The sequence below is a fragment of the Citrus clementina genome, unplaced genomic scaffold (assembly GCF_000493195.1).
Source record: "Citrus clementina cultivar Clemenules unplaced genomic scaffold, Citrus_clementina_v1.0 scaffold_5, whole genome shotgun sequence".
Classification (NCBI taxonomy): Eukaryota; Viridiplantae; Streptophyta; class Magnoliopsida; order Sapindales; family Rutaceae; genus Citrus; species Citrus x clementina.
In genome coordinates, this window is record NW_006262201.1 from 27,656,041 (window position 1) to 27,664,792 (window position 8,752).

General features: G+C 34.0%; 1 pseudogene; it reads left to right on the top strand.

Moving 5' to 3' along the window:
* The first annotated feature begins 3,851 nt into the window (after window positions 1-3,851).
* LOC112098099 lies at window positions 3,852-6,712 on the top strand (annotated as a pseudogene).
* Window positions 6,713-8,752: the final 2,040 nt, after the last annotated feature.

Here is an 8,752-nt window from a genome sequence, read left to right on the forward strand (position 1 = left end):
ATGCATTTTAATTTATTGTAACGATAATCTAGTACCGCTTTGACAAGCTATCCGTTGGGGAAGTCATGTCTACACTTACTAGACCCAATTATCCATTAGATTATTTACTTTCATGTAGAGACATGATAAATAATTATCGTTATCTCTTTGGGCCTAAATTTGTTAACAGAGCTTCGTTGGGAAGGTTAATAACAAACTTTAGTTGAGTGTATAACCATTGTTTCAATCTACGTATTTTTCATATCAATAGTCACCGTTGGGGTGAACAATCGATTGAAAAATATTTCAATTTTATCTTTGAAGAAGTTCATCAAATAAAATATCTAATATATATACTCTCCGAAGGGACCATCACCGTATCATGAAGTCGAGGTATATATATAATTTTATTATTGAACTAACAATGGAGCCCGTGGGAAAATTATCTTGAATTTTCCCTCTCCCACTCAATATTTTAAAATTGGTTTTTCCTTTTTAAAACATACATATTGTTAATTGCATGCTTCCTATAATATTATCTAGATGATATCAAATATTATTAAGCATGTGCAAAATTCAAATAATATAATGAAATTCATAATTAATGAATGACATGTATCATTATGCATATAGTGGCACTACCTATTCTATATGACATGTTATCATGGCATGTTATCATCCAAAACATAACATATAGAAAAATAATTAAATAATCTTAATTCATGGCTTTCCTAATAATGAAAAATACATTAACCCTAAGCCTAATTTTCATTGGGCTTCTTGTCAATGTCTATCTTTCATAATCTTGTCTTTGTTAATTGGCTAGAGGAAATTGGATTTTTAAATTTATAATTGGTCCAATTTTAATTTTTGGAAGGAAATAAATAAATAATTAAAATTTTTTATTAAAATAAAATTTTTTGGACCAAAAATAAATTTATTGTGTTCAATTTTATCCATGTATTTTAATCCATTAAGCCCAAATATCAATTGGGCCTAAAACTAGGATTCTTTAAGCCCAAAACTGTTTTTGGACTTACATGCAAAAAATTAAAACTTATCAGCCCAAAGAGAAAATATATGAAACTATAGGGATCGTAATGATAAAAATCATTAAAACCCTAAATCCATATTTTTCTCTCCCCAGCCGCCATCACCACAAAGGGCAGCCACTATTCACAATTTCCAGCAATCTCCGACGCCAAGTTTGCTGTCGCCGTCACACTGGAAACGTACCAAACACCTCCCTCGCGCTGCACGGAAAGCTCCTGCTCGCGCTGCCTGCTGCGTGTACTGGCTGTTGCACGCGAGCGTGCACTAGCTGCTGCACGCGAGCGTGCGCTAGCTGCTGCACGCGAGCGTGCGCTAGCTGCTGCACGCGAGCGTGCGCTAGCTGCTGCACGCACAGCGTGTGCTGCGAGCCGCGCGCTGCTGCCGCTGCGCGTGCAGCGCGCGCTTGCTGGCAGCATGTGCTGCTGGCCGCGCACTGCTTGCTGCTGGTTGCCGCTGTCAAAATTTCCGGCCTCCGTCGCTTTGATCTTGAAAATCCGAGATTAATTTACAAATTTCCTAGGCCAATTTTTGGCTTACAAAAATTCTATAACAATAAAATAAATCAAGAGGGAAACATGATGATAAAAAACCACTCCTCTTGTTACAAATCCAAACGAAAAATACAGTGGAAAATCTAACCATGAATTAAGACAAACCATAAACATGCTTTATTCATATATTAAACAAATAATATATATCTGAATAAATTGTGCCACTCTAATACATAAATTTCAAGATTAATTTCATACGAAATTCTTATATATTAATATGAGATGGCTCTGATACCAATTGTTGGGGAAAAATCAGGTTTTTAAATTTTTATGAAACCTTTCAAGGACCGCTCTCATATAATATATAAGAATACATAATTCAGAAATCGTACCTTGAAAATCCGATTTAGCTTTTTCCGTTGAAGTGATTTAGGCTCCTAGATCACGATCCGCCACCACCACTCCTTTTGGATCACGATCCGTTACCACCACGCTTGTTAGATCACGAACTGTCACCAATGATCTTCCAAGTTATGACTCAGGTTCGATATGCACTTGACGTGTGGGCGCCTTTATCACTACCAAAGCAACTAGCACGAGAAAATTTTTCTCTCAACAATGGAGAGAAAAATCTTTTCCTCTGATCTGTATAAAGTGGCTTTTTCACTTTCTTTAGAGAAAATAAGCCTTTTATATCACCCTTTAGTGAAAACCCTAGGCTCCAAATAATAAAAAAACAAAACTCACGTCATTTGCTTTTTCTATAGGGGACCCACCTTGTAAAATAACATAAGGCCCCTTACAAAAGCTAATTAAATGGAGTCTCTCACTAAATGATATATTTAGGCTTTTGACCCAAATAGCTAGTTATCTTACTTATTAGTCCAGTAGTGGTGCAGTCAATTAAATGAGCTAACCCGGGGATCATTTGGGAACATACAATAATGGCTACAATAATCAGGCCTGTAATTAAACTAGCCCAATTATTTAATTCCAAATCTACTCTACTAAAAGATTGGAACTGACTTCCATAATTGTATGCTCGAATAATAATTCGTCCCAAGCCACATTGATTTCTTTACTGCACAATCATTTGTACCACATCGTTAATTAAATTGATATCTCAACTGTCCAATCAATTTAATAACATCTTATTTCTTGATCCTTACTGGTTTTCTCTAATGATCATTTTTAACATACTAAATATGTTGACACACTCTGGCCAGAGAATTCTATGATCAAGTGCCGAAAACCCATCAAGAGATGTGTTGTACAAATTCTATATTGTTAATCCATAACTCCAATACTCATAATTGCTCCCACCAAGATACCGGGTAATCTTGACCACAAGGATGTGTCGTGCCCATTGGTAACTCAAATGGAATAACAATTACAATCATGAAATCATAATTAACTCAAGATTAAGATTACAGTAAAATCAATGCCTATGAGATTTAATAAGTCTGACAGTTATTACAAAGTTAATTAAATCTCATATGTGATCCTGTTCAATGTAGTCGTACTACATCAATAAATTCATACATGATTAAGACAAATCATTCAATGAATTTATTACAGTCTATACCTAAATAAAGTGCCCAACTTTATTTATCAACTGCGAACTAAATTTATTTAATCATAAGATAACTTGTATTTATGTCTTTTGTGAATCCACATGGTGATCACATAAATACATATAATATGATTAAATGGACTTTAATACAAATATTAATGCAATTAAGATATTTGAATAAAATACCTCATTTATTTTATTAATCGGAAAAATTGTTTATTATAATTAAATAAACACATATGCTTTTAAAGAGCATATTTTCCCAACATGTTCAACATACTCAGTAACGTCTTAACATAACCGTTAAGTATAACCGCACAACTGTTACATACATATATAGAATAGTACGAAGCGGTGCAACTCCTGCAAGTAAAGCAAGCGTTTCAGAAGTGATTTAGCTGATGCAAACGTAAAGGTCCAACAAATGGAGCTTTCTAGTAGCGTATTCTATTCAAAAGCTTCTGGGCTGTGCATTTTGGCTTTAGGTTTTGGTCAACAAATGTCAACGTGCTCTGTTCTAGCTTCTTAAAAAATTCTCTACTATAACCTTACCCGACAATACAATCCAAATAGCTGGCAGCCACTATCATAGTATCATCTTCTCCTTTCCAACTTATAATTTTCTATTTCTTTTTTCTTAATGTTTTAATTTTTTGGGAAGAGCTGGCTTTCCCTGATTTTCGATTCTTGCGAAAATTATTAATGCCTTTTTTTTTTTTCTGGATCACACTTTTTTCAATTACATGAGCTGAGCCGTCGTTGCTTTTTGAAAGAAACAGTATGGAAGCTATCAAGAAACGGGCAATCAAGCTCCGATAACAAGTTGCCAAGCAGCAGCAAGTCTGTTTCTTTCTTTTTCTTTTTTCTTTTAGTTATTTAAACTTTTAATTAGTGAATTTCTCAATTTTATTTTTTTTTTAAATTTTTTATGATTTGTACAGGCAGTATTGAAGCATTTGCTGCATCTTGGCAATGAAAATGTTGCGGTTGATGAAGCTGAACTAGAGTGTCACCGACAACTTCAAAATCTATACAATTCCACCAGGGCAGCTAAGGCACTATCCTCCTTCAACTAATAATAAGACACTGTTTGGTATTGATTTACTGTGGCTTTTGGTAATTAAATACGTTTTCTATATAATAATTTTGTCAAATATGGCACAAACAACTGTATTTTCTAGACTGAAGTTACAAGTATTTACCAAATGAAGCTTAATGTATGTTGAATAATTATGAAGGTTTTTATGGTTTTATCCGAAAAATAATTTGGAATATATGCAATGTAGCATAACGTTTTAGAATATTGTCCACTATTGAATGGTTTGTTGCGGTAAGCTTGAAACAAATGGAAATAGGTTGTTTGTTCGCTCTTGCTTTTGTTATAATATTTGTTTTTTTTTTAATTTTCTTGGCTAGATTTTGTGTATAATAATTTTGCATTCAACTATTGTAGCGAGAAAGTTGGCCGAACATTGTTGCAAATATGGAGCGGAGAATCAAAGTGACAATTCTTGTATTGCAAGGGCCGCTTTTCAATTTGGCACTTCACAAATATGGAGCGGAGAATCAAAGTGACAATTCTTGTATTGCGAGGGCTGCTTTTCAATTTGGCACTTCACATGATTTGATGGAAAATGAGAGGGAAACTTTGCTTAGGATTCTTGGTGATCAGGTAAATTCATCCCTACCTAGAAAATAATTCAAATATAGAAAATTATATGTAAAATTATTATCAAAACTATTATCTTCTCTTAAGGAAACTTAGTTCTAAGATATTGAATAAAAGAATCCATTTGAAAATTACAACTCTGAAATATTTAATGTGTTATATTAAAGCCATTGCTAGTGACATCCATGACTCAATAATTTTGTTAGTTCAAATGTTGAAGAAACCTTGCCACTTCTTACATCACTAGCGGAGACCAGCGCAGGACAAGTTGTTGGCCGTGAGTTCTCTCAGTTGACTCCAAGCATTTTGGATAAAGACGCTTGCATCTATACTAAAATCAAACCAATGAGATTGAAGGATGCATGTGGAAGTACGACAACCCTAATTTAAATATTTGCATAGGTTTATTTCTATTTTAACCTTAAATACAGAAGGAAAGAAGAACCCTAATCTAATGCCAATCATCCTAAGACACAAAATTGCATAAATTATCCTTAAATATATTCTTAAAGTAGGTCCAAATTCCGTGATTATGCTGGTGGAAGTTTTTAGTTAAGGTTTCAGTCATTCTTTTCATTTTTCTAATTATGTTACAGGTTTTTGGACATATAGGTATTTGAGCCACTACGGGCGTTAATCAATGGAGCACCTTTGGAAGATGCTCGGCAGTAACTCATCGTTATGACAAACTCTGACATGAAGTTGAAGCCCAGGTAAGCTTTGAGGTAACATATGCATGTATAAGGCGAGATGAGAACTATGTTAGATTCATATTGAATATTTTCACCAGGCAGCTGAAGTATTGAGGCGCCGATCAAAGGTTAGGGAATCTGATATATCAGCAGAGAGTGCTATGAAGCTTTGAAATGCAGAACAAGGATTGAATGAGCTTATATCTATAGTAATGGCTCTTGGCAGAGAGGCGACAGTTGCCATGTTGTGAGTTGAATCACAACAGCAACAGATGACATCTCAAAGACTTTTTGCTATATTGTACAACTTAGTACTTTTTATCGTGTGCCTATGCATGTGTTGACATCCGGCCACTTCATGCTTGCATGTTGGTCCAATTTCATTTGTTTGAGCTGCTACTTTGGCTTAATTAAAAGACTACACGTGGTTTGTCTTTTGTTGGATGCATCATATTTTAACACTTAAACGTAGCTTTTAAATAATTAAAATTATGCAATCGTTAAAATAGAGGAAATATTAACATTAATTGTAATAAGAAACTTTTTAATATGTCTATTTTAGTGTTTGCATAATTTATTGTATAACGGTTTAGTGTTTTTAACATTTCAATAGTAGGAACTAACATGTTTAGAAAAAAAATTCACAAATTAAAATCAATTTTTGATGCAAGATGGCCTGCTATTATTCTATTAACGATTTTATTTGAATTTTAATAGCTGTTTAGTTGTTGCTTGAAAGTCCAACAGTTACTTAGTTCTGTGTGCTAAGTTTGTTTCAATGGAAGAATTTGATCAATGTTTTCTAACTTCACTCCATCCTAAATAAATCAAGGGTATATGTTAGAAAATCAAGTGATTAAAACTCGTCCTGCAAATGTAATATGTCAACATCGCTTGATCAATACAAGGATAATCACTTTGGTTCGAGAAACTTTTTGGCTCGAGAAACTTTCTTTTACGTCTGAAAGCCTATCTTTCCAACAGTGTTGAATGAGGTGAACACTTGTTTGAAATGTTACAATAACAAATGTAGTTCTAAACAATATGATTGGGGTTTGTTATGTCTTAAATTGTGCTTCTTGTCAAGATTTATGTCAAGTGTATTTGTTTCTTTACTTTTTCCTTTAGCTAGTGGTTTTATTACTACGTTCCTGGTCTCGAACCTTTGTAGGTAGATGCTGGGAAAACATATGATCAACATGTTATTGCTATTTTAGAGAAGTTGAATGCCGAGTTTTGTCACTATGCATTTTAACTCGTTTGTCTGCATCTATCTATCCCTTGGAGCATTCTCTTCTTGATGACTACTGATAATACTGCATCTATCATTTTTGTCTCTCTTATGTAAAAGAATAATTGTGACTTTGTATTCTCTTCCAACCCTTGCTACTCGAATTAGATGATCCCAAAGGAGAAATCAAATGAGTCCTCCTCGCAACATATGACTTTGGAAATGGATGTAAATGCATCACGTGTCCATCAGAATATTGATTCAAATGGAGCCGATTTACAAACGCAAATTAAACAAGATGATGTCTACTTTATAGCAAAAGTAAGGCTTCTGCTCTCTTACATAGTTGAAAGTCCCTCTGTTGCCTTTCCTCCTGAAAAATCTTAAGAAATAACATAGAAGAGATATAAACAAAATGGAATGTTGTCTTTTAAGATATAATTTTTTTTATTTTTTAAAATAAATTTGTTGTATTTTACTATGAAAGATATTAAATTGCTCAATTTGAAACTTATCAGTTAGTTTGATGTTGCACAGTCTTTTGCTTGACACATTGCATTCTTATGTTAATTTTGTAGCAGTAAAATTCTTTTCTACTATCACTACCATTTGGTTAAGTATTTGTATTATTGCACAACATCTACTAAAGCATTGATTAGTCTTAAAAGTGGAAGATGTATGTCTGTGTCTTTTCATCCCAGATAAATTGTCATATGATTGTAGGACAAAATCATAATTATCTTTTAAAATTTATTAGTTAACACCTTGAAAATTCTTTTCCCCCAAATAAAATTGCTCTAAAAGTGTCGAAATGTGCTAAGGAAGTCATTCTTAGGGAAACTTTGTTTAGGAGAACCAGACTTTTAAGCATGAGGTTTAGCAAACAACCAATGGATTAGAAAAGAGATAGCTACAGGATGACTAGATAGAACGCATGAGCTAGAAGTATCTTGTGTCTCTGCTATCAATATCTCAACAACATCAAAGCTGAGTTAGGCAAGCCAAAGAAAGATAAGCCGCTGCAAAGTTGTGTAGCCACTCACGATGTAGTGGGCGATCTAAAGTCCTGATATTTCTTACATATACAAGACTGATAGCTCAACATATGATCCCTCTTCTCAAGATTTTCTCTTAAATTTGATGGGCCCTTTTTTTTATTATGGCTGAATTATGATTCTCCTTACTTGGTTTACCTCAAAAAACTATGTTTGTATGGATGTGACTTTGGGGCAATCTATACATTTGATGATGTAGGGAGTTATTTTGGGAATTTTAAGATTCTAGGATTTTATCATTTTAGAAGTTTTTATTTTAATTAGAGTCAATTATGGTATTTTATTATTTTAGGACTTTCTATTTTTATTAGAATTAATTAAGGTATGAGATTTAGTTAACTTAGTAAAGTATCTTTTATTTTAAGAATTTTAAGATTTAGTTTCCCATTTTTAAGTTAACTTAGGGAAAGTATATTTTATTTCCATTATAATTGTGATTTAAATTCCCTTTTTAAGTTAACTTAGGGAAGTGGGTTTCCTCTATTATAAATAGAGAGACATTGCCATTATTTGAGGAACTTTTTCAAACTTAATTATTCAATAAACGTTTATTTAGAAACTTGTTTTCTCTATCTTTACGGTTCCAGTTCGTCAGTTCGTATCAGAGCAAGTTCGCTTGTCATCATGGTATGACCACACGAACAAAGGAATATCCATCCTAAAGACGATGATTAATGGGTGCAGGCACGGTCTGTGGAGGCTGTTAGACTGGCGACCGTAGAAGCAGCCTTGCAAGCGATGGAAGATGTCTATAACCCGAGATGGTGGCGATAGAGCGGGCACTCGAAGGTCTTAGACTTTCCATGTAAGAAAACCAAGAGAGACGCCAGCAGCAAAGGGCTAATCGTGAGGAAAGAATCCAAGGAGTTAATCACGATAAACAACCTCAGGATTATGGCGATGAAGAGGTTCAACAGGGTTTCAATCGCGAAGCAGTGCCTCATCGCATCAATCGCGAAATGGTACCTCAGAACCTAGAACTCGAGAGGTGAGTACCGCCGCGCATGCG